General features: G+C 44.3%; 1 long non-coding RNA gene across 1 annotated transcript; it reads left to right on the top strand.

The window, feature by feature from the left end:
* The first annotated feature begins 3,860 nt into the window (after window positions 1–3,860).
* LOC132242831 (uncharacterized) lies at window positions 3,861–10,883 on the top strand. Its single transcript, XR_009454729.1, has 3 exons — window positions 3,861–4,398; window positions 5,697–6,044; window positions 10,321–10,883. It is a non-coding gene; the product is annotated as an uncharacterized LOC132242831 (long non-coding RNA).
* Window positions 10,884–14,495: the final 3,612 nt, after the last annotated feature.

The raw sequence follows: 14,495 nt of genomic DNA, 5'->3' as shown, positions 1-14,495 counted from the left end.
TACCAGGGACCTTCCCTTTACCTCTGACCTCACTGAATCGTCACCACCGTTTCCCGAGGCTGGTGCTAAGAAACTCAGCCCCACCTTGCGCACGGCGGTCTTGCTCATGGCGTTAGGTGGTAGGGCCAGGATGCAAACTCTGGTGTGTGACTCTGGGCACCTGTGCTCTCAGCTACCATAGCATCCTGCCTACCTTCCGTGACCGAGATGAAAAAGAGGGGAAAGGGGCGCTTGCTTAAACCCTGTCAATGGGGACTGAGATATCATTGCCGTAGAAGATGCTCGCCTGTGTTTGGCTGAGCTTATTGATATGACACTTGGCTATCTCCAGCCTCAGAGTCACCAGTGTTTAATGTAGGAAAAATAGGATCTCTCTCTCTCTCTCTCTCTCTCTTCTGTTGCCATATATTTTAAGGTTTCTTTTGGATTCTCATCAAAAGGGAATTTCTTCTATTTTTGCTTGGTAGACTCTTGAACGTCCTTCCTCCCCCAGTCTCCAACCCCCCAATACTCCCAGACAGCCACCAAAAGCAATTGAGAGGTCAGAGGTGAAGGCAGGAGTCAAAGGACACCAGCCTGGTTCCCTGAACAAAGGTTGAGGGTCAGACATTGAAAACTGAAAGGGTGATGAAAACCTCTGCTTCGTGAGCCGATCCACTGGACGCTGCTCCTGGGAGCGAGTGCTGGCTGAGGTGAAGCCATCAAGAGAGGCAGAGCTTTCCGGAAACAAGATTTGCTTCTCGGAGCCCTGCTATTATCGTGTTCATACATTCCACTCGCCGTTCCAAGCAGCGCTCGTGGTCTGCTGTCTGTGAGCAGGGCACCAGGAGGAGGGAGGGAAGGGCATTTTATCCACGAAGTCAAAAGACTTGGGGTGTCCCTTCCTCCACGTGGTGTAGTGGGGTGTCGCCTCAGAGGGCTGAGCACCTGTGACCTCTCAGGTCTGGTCTCCCCGCCTCCCATCAGTTATTTCAGACTAGACTCACTAGCCCTCGCTCCCTTCTTTCCCTGCATGGGAGTAATTTTTGTTCTGGAAAGAGAACTTTGGTGCCTGCCAACTTAGGGCAACTCACACCTCAAAAGCTGATCGTGCCTTCGCCAGTTTGGCTCAGTGGATAGAGCATCGGCCTGTGGACCAAGGGTTCTGGGTTCGATTCCAGTCAAGAGCACGCTCCTTGGTTCAGGCTCGATTCCCAGCCCCGGTGGAGGCGTGTGCAGGAGGCAGCCAATTGATGTATCTCCCTCACATCGATGTTTTTTTCTCTCTGTCTTTCCCTTCCTTTTCACTCTTTCTAAAAAAATAAAAAATAAATCAATGGAAAAATATTGTCAGGCGAGGATTAACAAAAAACAAACAAACAAACAAAAGCTGAGGGGGTTCAGGCCCTGTATTCAGACTCTGCTTGTGCAGGCTCCTCCAGCGGCCTCCTAAAGAAGGCCTTGGTAAGCAGAGGCACCTCCCTGCCCAGCAGTGGCACCTCCCTGCCCAGCAGCGGCTGGCTGCTCTCTTAGGAGTAAAGGGGATGCATCTCTGAGGATCTGTGTGTGGTCCTTGACTCTTTAGCACCAATTCGCTGGTATGCATTCAAACGTGTTTACTGAGTTAATACTAAGAGTAATAATAACAAAAATACTCACAAATGTATTCAGAAAGAGAATAATATATTCATGAGAGAGGATGATTATACAGCCCAAGGTGGGAGCTTATGTGTGAACTGGTTTTTTCTTTGTATTTTTCTTAGTTAAAACATTTTCTGTGATAAGCAGATTAATTTTAAAACCAGAAAATAACAATACTATTTTATAACGCAATCAATTACTTATGAACAAAGCACTCTTTATAGCATGGTGTAGAGATAGATTTCTGCCCAAGGAGCAGGATTACCTTCCCACCTAAAACCAGGCAAAATATATACCAGTAAGTACAGTTTTCAGACATTGTACAACATGCAATGCAAGACAGTGATACCTGAAAGAATAGAAACAAGGGAGGGATACCATGAAGTCCCCCCAGATGACTACCTGGAGAGAGTTTCGATCTGCAGTGAGCCCGGGGGGGGGGGGGGGGGGGCGCGGGGGGGCGGGGGGGGGGCGGGACCCAGATGAACCCAGTGGTGTCTGAGTTGAGGGAGCTGATGTGAGTTTAGGGAGACTATCATAGTTAATTTTATGTCAGCCTGGGTAGGCCAGAATACCCAGATATTTCTAGATGTTTCTATGAAAACATTTGCTTTGGACTGAATGTTTGTGTCCCCCCTAATTCATATGTTGAAGCCCTAATCCCCGATGTGATGGTGTTTGGAGGAGGGGCTTTGGAAGGTGATTAACTCATGAGGGTGGACCCCCATGATGGGATTAGTGCCTCAAAAGAAGAGACACTAGACCCGATGTCGGCAAACTGCGGCTCTCGAGCCACATGCGGCTTTTTGGCCCCTTGAGTGTGGCTCTTCCACAAAATACCACGTGCGGGCGCACGTACAGTGCGATTGAAACTTCGTGGCCCATGCACAGAAGTCTGTTTTCGGCCTGGGCGAGTCTATTTTGAAGAAGTACTGTTGATATTTGGCTCTGTTGACTAATGAGTTTGCCGACCACTGCACTAGACGATTTCTCTCTCTGCCATGTGAGGACACAGCAATAAGGCATCCATCTGCAAACCAGAAAGTGGGCTCTCGCCCTGAGCAGTGGCTCAGTGGTTAGAGTGTTGGCCTGCACTCTAACCACTATTCCCAGTCAAGGGCACAAACCTGGGTTGCCGGTTCGATCCCCAGCCCTAGTTGGGGCATGTGTGGGAGGCAATCAATCGATGTCTCTCTCCCTCTCTCTTCCTCTCTTTCTCTCTCCCCTTCTCCCTCTCCCCACTCTCTTTCCCTCCCTTCCACTCTCTCTAAAACTCAATGGAAAAAATGCCCTCAGGTGAGGATTAACAAAAAGAATTTTTTTTAAAATAAAAGAAAGTGGGCTCTTGCCAGGAACAAAATTGACCAGAACCTTGATCTTGGACTTCCCAGCCTCCCGACTGTGAGAGGTAAACGTTTGTGGTTTCAGATACCCAGTTTACGGTGTTTGGTTTAGCAGCATGAGCTGACTGAGGCAGTATTTTTTGGATGGAATTGACGTTTACATGGGTGGACTTTGAGAAAGCAGGTTGCCCTCCATGATGTGGGTGGGCCTGAAACAAACAGTCGAAGGCCCTAGAAAAAGATCAACTTCTCCCAAGAAAGAGGGAGTTCTGCCAGCAGACGGTTTGGGGGCTTGAGCTGCAACATCAACTCTTCCCTGGATGTCCAGCCTGCCAGCCTACCCTGCAGATTTTCGAATTTGTAAAAACAACAACAACAATCCATTTTTTAACTCAGGGGAGAATGGAGACCCACTGAAGCGTCATGGGCAGGGCAGCCGGGGCCAGTAAGTTGCTATTGGAAGATGCCTTGGGCCGAACTGGCGAAGTGAAAGGCTAAAGCTCCGTGTGAGGGGCTTGAAGGAGCTGAGGGGCCTCTCTGAGGGGAGAGGATGGGCTCTGTGGAGGTGGAGGGTGGAAAGAATGAGGAGTCAGCAAGCAGACCAGGCCCAGGAGACGGTGTGGAGGGGAAGGGCCGTGCAGACATTAGCTGGTATAGTAACGAGGGGAGCCAGGGGCGCCACGAGACAAAGAAGATGAATTCTTTTAGGCAGGGGGTCACCACCACTGTGCACCGAGCAGAATGAGCATGGGCAACAGGCCCCTCGCGTAGCATCAGGAGGCCATTGGTGCCATTCCAGGAGCCATTTCAGTAAGGTCACTACAGATTCAGGGCTGGTACCAACCAGCAGCCAAGGGATGGGAGAGGGATGGGCAATGAGGGAATGGAGGGGTCGAAGTTCCTCATGGAAGAAGGAACAGTTAAGGTAGCTCCTTTGGCAGCGACGGGCTCAGGCGCAACTTGTTTAGAATTGCTTCTGGTCTTGTTGTCATTTTCTCCACATCAGACATTCCTTGAGCAGTTACTGCCATCAGACACAGCTAGGCAGCATACGGGGAAGCAAGGGGTTAATGGGGAGCTGGAGAGAAGGCTGCGCAAGCAAAGAAGTGGGGTGAGGCACAGACAGGGTTGGCCAGAGGAGGGAGGGCCGGGGTTGTATAATCACCGGTGAAGGGCTCCCCTGCTGCTTCTGAGACCAGAAAGGAGAGAAAGTCTGGGAGATGCAGGGAACTCAGAGGGTGAACAAGTGTGGCCTCCTTCCGCCCTGTGAGTCATGAGGGTTTCCCGGAAGCATTTCCTGCTCTTGGTCCCAGGCTGCTTGGCCTTGTTCCTTGGGTCCTAATCCTTGGTCCCTGAACTTGTGGCCGTGCTCTGTCTGCCTACTTGTTCTCATGGCAATTTCTGACCTGAAGGTATTCCAGGATGTGAGGGAAAGGTATGTTTGGGGCTGGGAAGAAGGCCTCCTTGTAAAAGTCTCCTGGGGACATGTAATTTAAACTTTTGTCGCTGACGAGAGCTTGCTCCTCATTTTCCTGAATGACTCAAATGTTCGCTGCAGACAATGGCAGAGTGTATCTTGCTTGAATCATTGGATTTCTGTTATTTTTGTAAGCTGTGGGTGGGCAATATGACTCAGTATTTTTCCGAGAGATGTGAAAATTATATTCCCTGTTTTGGATTATTTCATGCTAAGATCTGGAACATTTTTTTTGAATTTCAAATCTTGGAGCTTGGGGAATTTTTGTTTTTGTTTTGCCTCTCAACCATTTCAGAACTTTTCCAGATAAAATTTTAAAGGAAAATTAGTTAGCAATAGCTCAAAGTTATGAAGTATGTTTTGAACTGTAACTTGCTCTACGTTTTTAAAATAGAAGATTTGCTCAATAGTGGCGTGATTGTCATCTGATTGTGAAAAAATTGGAGATTGTGGGGTTAGTAGAGTCTTGAAAATCATTTAGTTCCATACCTTTTCTGGTGTGTGAACACCCTCAGACTAGTTTTTCAGCTTCTGCTTGGGCACCTCTCTCTGACAGCTGTGTTCTGGTGATGGAGGGCCTTTGGGTACCAAGCAGTATAGCTTCTGTACAGTACGTACTTTCATACCAAGCTAAAACCTGCCTCCCTGAAGCCATCATTCTGATCCCTATTCTCTATGAATGTCTACTGGATCATTCTGTAACAGGATGGTAGTTTTAAAAATATTTACTGTTATTGCCCGACTGGAGTGGCTCAGTGGTTGAATGTCGACCTATGAACCAGGAGGTCACAGTTTGATTCATGGTCAGGGCACATGCCCGGATTTCAGGATTGATTCCCAGTGGCAGTTGTGCAGGAGGCAGCCAATCAATGATTCTCTCTCATTATTGGTGTTTCTGTCTCTCTCTCCCGCTCCCTTCCTCTCTGAAATAAAAATAAATAAATAAATAAATAAATAAATAAATAAATAAATAAATAAATAAATAAAATATTTACTGCTATAGTCACGGGGATGTACAGTTCAGCATAGGGAGTACAGCCAATAACTATGCATGGAGCCAGCTGGGTACTAGATTCATGGGGGTGGGGGTAAGACTTTGTAAATTATACAATTTTCTGAACAATATGCTATAAACCTGAACTTAATATAAAATAATATTGAATGCCAACTGTAGTTGAAAAATAAAATAAATAAGAAAAGATAGAATACTTACTGCGGTATTTTCCATTTTGGTAATTGAGGTCCTTCCTCAGCAGTTTTGTTGACTGTCGATGCTGGGACAAGAGGCTGCAGCTTGGTGTCTTCAGGAAGGGCAGTGTCTGCTGAAGCCCTAACCCCCATGCCTCAGAATGTGACTGTATTTGGAGATGAGGTCTTCAAAGAGATGACTCAGTTATATCAGGGTCTTCGGGGTTAGGCTCTAATCCAACCTGTCCTTATAAGAAGAGGAAATTTAAACACACGGATTGACACCCAGGGCACCTGTGGGCAGAGAGGACAGGAAGAGGCTGAGAGAGGGCAGTCGTCTCCAAGCCAAGAAAAGAGGCCTCAGAAGAAACCAAACCTGCCAACACCTTGATCTTGGACATCTAGCCTCCAGAAGTGTGAGTAAATTTCTGTTGTTAAAGACTCCCAGCCTATGGTACTTGGTTGTGGCAGCTGCAGCAGAATAATACAGATTGGCACCTAAGAATAAGAAGAACAAGCCACACGGGCAGTTGCTTTCAGGTAGGAAGACAGGAAAGTGTGAAGTCCTTGGGTGTGTGTATGGAGAGCCCACCCGAGTAGCACTGGCACAGAGGACAGGAGAAACACGTCAGATGCAAGTGCCTTCACTGTCCCCACCCCAGGTTCCCTAGCCTGCAGCCGTTGAGGGGCTATGGAAATACCCAGAAAGTTCTAGAGCAAAGGTGGACTAATGAAGCTAATGAAGCTTAAGTTTCAGGACCCCTGACTTGCTGGAGCTTCTTCCAATGTCGAGTGGGGCCCTAGCAAGATGTTCAGATGATTTTGTTTGCTAAAAATTTGCAAAAGCTATTTTAAATGCAATTGGTTAACACTGCTGTCTCTTTCCCTGTGACTTCCTTTGCATTACACTCTCCCTCTGCTGAGGGATGCAGGAGTAGCCACAGGCATGCTGGCATCCAGCTAACAGAAAATTAAGTTGGGGTTTCATTTGGTTTGGGTTTGGGGGACCTATTTATAAAGGTTGTGGTCAGACCTGTGTATATTTATGCTATGGCTAGCTATTTAGCGACTGGATTGGTAGCGTTTGCAGATTTCTGTGGTGTAAATACTCCACCGAAGCCTATTTCAAGCTGTCAGTGTGACATCACTGCCTACGGAGCTGGGAAAACTATACACCATTATATACTATTTGCATCATGTAAACACAGTAGATATAAATAATCCCAAGAGCAGAGTAATGGCAAATTGTGGTGGAAATCATGGGGAAAGGATGGGTTTCGAGTATTTATTATTTGTGTTTTTAGTATTATTTATTTACTTGTAAGTTTATATTATGTAATTTTTAGTAAATAATGTCTATGTTTAATAACTGCCTCTCAAAACTCCTGGAAAGCTAACAATCAGTTCTTGTGAGCCAAGATGAACCAACTCCATCAAACCACTGCATCCCAGGGAAACTCCTCCTGCCCCCTTGTTCATTCACCATGTTTTAGGACATGAAGGAGCAGGGCTAGGGTTAGGAATTTGACATGAAATATCTGAGTAAGGGAGAAGGGACTAGGTTTTTAAGTGTATAGAGCCAGCCCTAGCCAGTGTGGCTAAATGGTTAGAGGTCAGCCTGAGCACCAAAGGGTTGTGGGTTTGAGTCCTGGTCAAGGGCACATACTTGGGTTACAGGTTCGATCCTCAGCCCCAGTCAGGGCACATGCAACCAATCAATCTCTCTCTCTCTCTCTCTCTCTCTCTCTCTCTCTCTCTCTCTCTCTCTCTCCTTTCCTCCTTCCTTCCCTCCCTTCCACTATTTGTGAAAAAAAGCTATGGAAAAAATATCCTGAGGATTAACAAAGAAACAAAAAAATGTATAGAGCCCAAAGCTGGTCTGTGGAAAATTCTTTCAGTCATCAGGTATGTAAATTTCTGTACAGAAGATTTGGTTGTCATCAATGCGTAGTGAAAATGAAGTGCTTGCTGTTAGGAATATGCTTGATAATGCAGTATAGAGAATTAGAAATGCCTCATACATTTAAAAGGAAATTTTCATGGTGTATCAGTTACCTATTGCTGTGTGACAAATTACTCTAAAATGTAGCAGTTAAAAACGCAAACATTGATTATTTCACAGTGTCTCGGTCTAGACTCTGGGTGCAGTTTAGCTGGGTCTTCTGGCTCAAGGTCTCTCACGGGCTGCAATCAAGGGGTCTGATTTGGCTTGATAAGGAGGCTTGGTTCTTTATGGCCAACAACTCAAGTGGTTGTTGGCCTGAGTACCTCAGCTCCTCGTGGCATATCTAACCATATGAGTCAATTCTCCAGTGCTCAGAGATTTTTCAGAGCCGCTTGTCCCTCTCTATCAAAAGCTGTCTACGAGGCTTATTATTCCTGCTTGGTGAGCGACCCTTGCTACTCACAGTGTGGTCCTCAGACCAGCAGCAATTTATCACCAGGGGGCTTGTAAAAACGGGAGCATCTCAGTGCCCACCTCAAGCCTATGAATCAGAATCCGCATTCTCATGTGATCCCCAGATATGCAAGTACATATTAGTTTCAGAAGCACGGTGCTCTTCTATGTCTCAGGGTTTTCTCTTGCCATCTTGTTCAGAAGAAAAAATAAAACCCTTCAAAGAGCCAGTGAGGCCTGTGTGTTCTGCCCCTACCCTCTTATGTCTCTCCTATCATTCCCTACAACACTCCCTTTTGCTTCCTCCTCTCCAGCCACTCTGGCCTCCTTGTTGTTCCTAGAACTTCCTGGGTAACTCCTGCCCCAGGACCTTTGCACTGGCTGTTCTGTCTGGAGTATTTCCCCCCCAGGTAACCACATGACCACTCTTATCACTTTCATGCCTTTAGGAAGTTTATCAATGAGGCCAAACCTGACCCCCAATCTAAGACTGCCATGCCTCATTCCCCATGTCCAGGCAGCCCTTGACTTTTCCCTAATGAAAGTTTCTCTAGAACAGTGGTTCTCAACCTTCCTAATGCCGCGACCCTTTAATACAGTTCCTCATGTTGTGGTGACCCCCAACCATAAAATTATTTTCGTTGCTACTTCATAACTGTAATTTTGCTACTGTTTTGAATCGTAATGTAAATATCTGATATGCAGGATGTATTTTCATTGTTACAAATTGAACATAATTAAAGCATAGTGATTAATCACAAAAACAATATGTAATTATATATGTGTTTTCTGATGGTCTTAGGCGACCCCTGTGAAAGGATCATTCGACCCCCAAAGGGGTCGCGACCCAAAGGTTGAGAACCACTGCTCTAGAACTTATGCCCTAGGATAGTGGTTGGCAAACCGCGGCTCGAAAGCCACACGCGGCTGGCTCTTTGGCCCCTTGAGTGTGGCTCTTCCACAAAATACCACATGCGGGCGCGCATGTACAATGTGATTGAAACTTCGTGGCCCATGCGCAGAAGTCGGTTTTGGGCCTGGGCGAGTCTATTTTGAAGAAGTGGCGTTAGAAGAAGTGGGGGTATGTTCGCTGAGGTCGACCCCTCAGACTGAGGACGTTTTTAGCAAAGGCCTACTTATATAGTTTAAGTTTAAAAAATTTGGCTCTCGCCGAAACCGGTTTGGCTCAGTGGATAGAGCGTCAGCCTGCGGACTGAAGGGTCCCAGGTTCGATTCCGGTCAAAGGCATGTACCTGGGTTGTGGGCACATCCCCAGTGGGGGATGTGCAGGAGGCAGCTGATCGATGCCCTAGGATGTCAGCTTCCTACACTAGGATGCAAGTTTCATGAGGACAGTTTTTTAGTTTATTTTTCTTTTTAAAGGTCGCTGCCACATCCCCAATTCTGAGAATAGAGTTTGGGACCTAGCAGAAATGAGTTTTCTTAGTCTACCAGTCTAGTAACCAGGAAATCAGAAAGAAATTCAAGTTCATGGAGCATACAGGCTCCTACTGATCCCTGTCTCTCTTGTTTCCATCTTGCTCAACTGATTTTTAATTATAGACATAATTAATGAACATAAAATTAGGCAATACAGAAAAGTATAAAATAGAAATAACACAATAAATATAAAATATATAAAATAAATGTCACACTCCTCCCCAAATTGCTCCCTCAGTTCCACTTCCCAGAAGTCCCTATTGTCAAGATTCTCTGTCATAGAACCCAAAATAATTTGCTTATACCTTTGTTTCTTGATTTATCAATGATAGGAGAATAAGGATGTTAGTATATCTGTAATGCTGCCTACTTTTCCCAACCAGTGATTATTAGATATCTTATTTTAGTTCCTTTGCGGTATAGTTTATAACTGCAAGTAAAACAGTAAGCCTTCATTTCTGTATTTATCAAATTCAGGCAGATGCTATTGACTCTCTGCTCTGATAGACAAGAAAATGGCATACTCTCTTTTTTCTTTACTCATCTGCCTCTCATTTCTTTAATAGACTTTTTTTACATTGTCAAGGTTTATGATAGTCACATTCTGTTCCATAACATTATTATATATAGTTTTCCGTGTTTCAATTGCAGATTGAGTCTAAGAATAAAAATCATTTAAAAATCCATTCTAATAAGATAATTATTTAAATATTATTCACCTGTGAACCAACAGTGATTGGCTTTTTAGAGAAGGAATGTAATCCAATGCCATTAAATCTTTGAAGCTTAAAGAAAACTCACTTAAGCATCAATATCTAATGTATCTCCTATTTTCTTATCTCCCTTTACTTTAGGTCATTCTCAGCTAACACTGTCTGGCTTTTCAAATCACTTTATTTCTTGGAGTCCTGGTTCATTTTTCTGGAAGTTCTGTTTTTATTTTTTATTTTATTTTAAATTTACTCAAATACTTTCTTTCCTATAGGGTAGATGTCAATTACATTTTTCCCCTGAATTCTTAAAAGCTCCAAACATCTCTGTTTGCCCTTTTACTTAACTGACAGTTTGGCTGAGTAAAGATTGTTAGGTTTCAGAGTCTTTGCTTCTCAGAACTTGACTCAGGGCTTCCTTCATTGGCATGAGACTTGTGCCCTCCAAGAAAGAAAGTGGCATGAGAATGACCTGGAAACAAAGGAAATGGAAGAAAACAAGAGACCCCATGCTTAGAAGGGCCTGTTTAAGGTTCTGCTGTCATCATCTTGAAATTCTGAATCATTTTTGATCATGAATTCCCACACTTTCATTTTCACCGAGCCCTGCAAATTATGAAGCTGGTCCATCTTAGAAGACACTCAAGCATCTAGCAATGCTGGTATTCTGAAGCTCAACGGATTCTTATTCCTTGGTAGGCAACATGCTCTCTTTCTGTAAACTTTCAATTTACATAAACATTATATTTTTATCTGAATTTTATTCTGGATTTTTACCAATGCGCACCTAGCTGTGGGTCTTATTACATTGCTCTCCTTTGATATTCAGTGGGCCTTTTCACTCTGAAATCATTCATTTCATTCTTAAGCTTAGGTAATTTTTCCGCTATTGTTTATCTGATTTGTTTCCCTTTTCCATTTTCTTTCTTTGTGGCACTTGAATTTGATGGATATTGAACTTCCTTTATCTTCTATGTCTCAATTTCCCTCACATATCTTTTATCTCCTTGTCTTTTTGCATAATGCTCTGGAAGCTGTCCTTAGGTTTATCTTCCAGATCACTAATTTGGCGTTTAGCTTTGTTCATTCATTATTCCACTCATTCACTTTTTTTTTTTTTTTTTTTTTTTACTTTGGCTGTCATATTTTTTAGGTTCCTCAGACTCTGTGAGGACCTATTAAAGAAGCTATGGCCCTAGCTGGTTTGGCTTACTGGATAGAGCGCTGGCCTGCAGTCTGAAGGGTCCCAGGTTTGATTCCAGTTAAGGGCACATGCCCATGTTGTGGGCGTGCTGGAGGCAGCCGATCAATGATTCTCTCTCATCATTGATGTTTCTATCTCTCCCACTTCCTTCCTCTCTGAAATCAATAAAGATATATTTGAAAGAAAGAAAGACGAAAGAAAGAAAGAAAGAAAGAAAGAAAGAAAGAAAGAAAGAAAGAAAGAAAGAAAGAAAGGAAGAAAGAAAGAAAGAAAGAAAGGAAGAAAGAAAGAAAGAAGCTATGAAGGCTCCTTTTCCCTAGCAGCTTGGTTTTCTTGAAAATTTCACTCAAGTATTCCTGAGGCTACTCATTAAAATTAAGAAAAATTTGTATTTCTCTTATGTGCCTGAACTACACTTCCACTGTGAGTTGTTCCTTTTTGTGTTTGTTTTTCATTTTAGTCCTTTTATGCTGTTGATTTTCCTCACATGCCTCTGTCCCTTCACATTTCTAATATATGTCCTGTCTATCAGTAAGTAGCTGCTTTGAGCTTCTCCTGTAGTTTGTCGACAGCTCTTCCCTGAATGGGAGCCTGGGTTGTGGCTTTAGGTGACTGGGGAAGGAGTGTTTAGCAGCATTCTCCGGGTCAGGCATGTGGGCGCAGGCAGATTGGGGAGCTTCTCAATGATTAAAGTAAGAGGGCTTTATTCTGGGAGGACAGCAGCTTGGTGTATTTCTGTCCTTGTCTTTTCCTCCTTCTCTTCCGTCTTCTTCCTGGCATCTGTGTGTAGCCCTGCCGCATTTCTCTCAGCCTTCAGCACCCTCTCTCAGAGCCCTCCTTAGGTGTGTTGCCCATTTCCTGCAGAGAGCAGTACTGGCTTCAGCCTTGGTGAGTGGTTCTCAGCGCCTCCCAGACCAGCAACATCAGCATCACCTGGGAACCTGAGAGACATGCAGATTCTCTGAGACGCTGGGGTAGGGCTCGGCAATGTGGGTTTTAACATGCCTGAAAGCTAGCCCAGTAGTTGGACAACTATTGGCCTGGGGCAAGGTCACTGCTCCCAGCAGTTCTGCTTCTGGGGAGGAGAGAGGCGGGGGCCACCTGCTCCGTGTGGTTCACAGGCTCTTTAATAAGTTATCCTGGTGATTGTCCCACTTTCTCAACATGTGTTGACTTGAAGCTTCTTTGAAGCTTTCTTGGGAAGACCCACGATGAATTTTGGTGTGGTTTTTCTCTCTTCCAATCAATCAAATTCCATCAACTTAAAAAAAATTTAGCAATTTTGTCACAATAATACAAGGATATAAGTAATAAATCAAATAGTACAAAATGACTTACAATGAAAAAAAAAGTCCTCTGTTAACATTACTACGCCTTTGCTCTCTCCTTCACCCCATGCCACCCACACCCATTCTCTATTGGCAACTACTTTGAACTCTTTTAGCCACTTTTCTGCTATTTGACTCCATATCTAGCTATATAAAAGGCTAACATGCTAAGTGTCCTTCCCTCTGTCTGGGTAATGACGTCACATAGCAAGCCTGGCTTCCTCTCCCTAGCGACGACTAGCCTCCTTCCAGAAACACGACTTCCTTTATAGCCAGGTGGAAACACTTTACACTTTAACCAAATGTCTGCGAAGCGTTTTCCTGTTCTTCATCTCATTTAATCCTCACAGAAGTCCTGGAGTAGGTAGATAGGAGACTCGGTGGAATCCTATTTTCTTTTCATTAGCCGGAAAATGGAGATTTAGAAAGCTTAGAAACTTGACCTGACTGAAAAGAAGTAAGAAATGGTGGACCTTGAAAATCTTCAGGTTTTCTCACTGCGCAGAGTATAGTCAAACACTGCTGCAGTTAAATATTTTACCCTTTGTTCTCCCTGCGTGATCTACAATAATAATCTCTTTCATGTTGATATTTACTGCTGTGTTGCCCACAATTACCCGAAAGAGAAGTTAAGGGCTAGAAAAAGTTTAGCTGAATCAGAAAACAGGTCTAATTAAGCAAGTTTGTTCTAAATCTATAAAAGGCTAAGTTGACATATAAAGCTCTCGTTGGCGCCAATCACACGTGTGTGTTTCAATCTGTCATTGTCGATGGTGAATTTGGTTGACATTTCTATGATAAAGAGCAAACAGTGATATTAAAATATTTCTTCTAATTAATTTCCTTTCAATGTGCATGAATTAGTGCACTGAGCCACTAGTTTCTAAATAAAATGCTTACATGGTTATTTCTCAATTTATCAGTTTTGGACATCACCTATTGACTTCCTGTTATTGCTATTGAGGGCATTAAAACTCTTTCACCTCATCTGCCCCCATTCTCCATTTTCCATCGTAAGTACAGTTATCCAATACAATAAGAGGCTAATATGCAAATCAACTAAACGTGGAATGACCGGTCACTATGACATGCACTGACCACCAGGGGGCAAAAGCTCAATACAGGAGCTGCTCCCTGGTGGTCAGTGCGCTCCCATAGGGGGTGTGCCGCTCAGCCAGAAGCCCTGAGGCGGGCTCATGGCTGGCAAGCGTAGCGGTGGTGGCGAGAGCCTCTCCCACCTCCACAGCAGTGCTAAGGATGTCTGACTGACGGCTTAGGTCTGCTGCCCTACGCGGAGTGGGCCTAAGCTGTCAGTTGGACATCCCTCGAGGTGCCCAGATTGCAAGAGGGCGCAGGCTGGGCTAAGGGCCCTCCCCCCCCCCAAGTGCAGGAATCTTGTGCACCAGGCCTCTAGTAATACAAGTAAAAAAAAAAAAAATAGCCAGAGTTTACACAGGATTCACTACAGAACCCCATAGTATTCTTTGATTTTTCCTTTCTCTTACAACTTTAGTTTGTCCTAAAGTTAAAATAAACTTATTTTTTATTTGCTTAGTTTTCTAAGTGCTATTTATTAATTCCCCTCCCCCGCAAAGCTCTAATATATCTGTCACACTCATTATTTTCCCCCTATTGTTAAAAAGACCATTGTAAGCACTTGGTCAGTTTTGTCATTTCTTAACCCCTGGAGTCCTTCGTGTTGTCCTCCTGTCCTTCTGTCCCCCTCTCCCATCTGGCAGGTTGCTCTCCAGGCCTCTGATCAGCTATAATCCCAAGGTTCCTCTTTA

This window comes from Myotis daubentonii, chromosome 10 (assembly GCF_963259705.1).
Source record: "Myotis daubentonii chromosome 10, mMyoDau2.1, whole genome shotgun sequence".
Classification (NCBI taxonomy): Eukaryota; Metazoa; Chordata; class Mammalia; order Chiroptera; family Vespertilionidae; genus Myotis; species Myotis daubentonii.
This window is presented reverse-complemented; position numbering and strand designations above follow the sequence as displayed.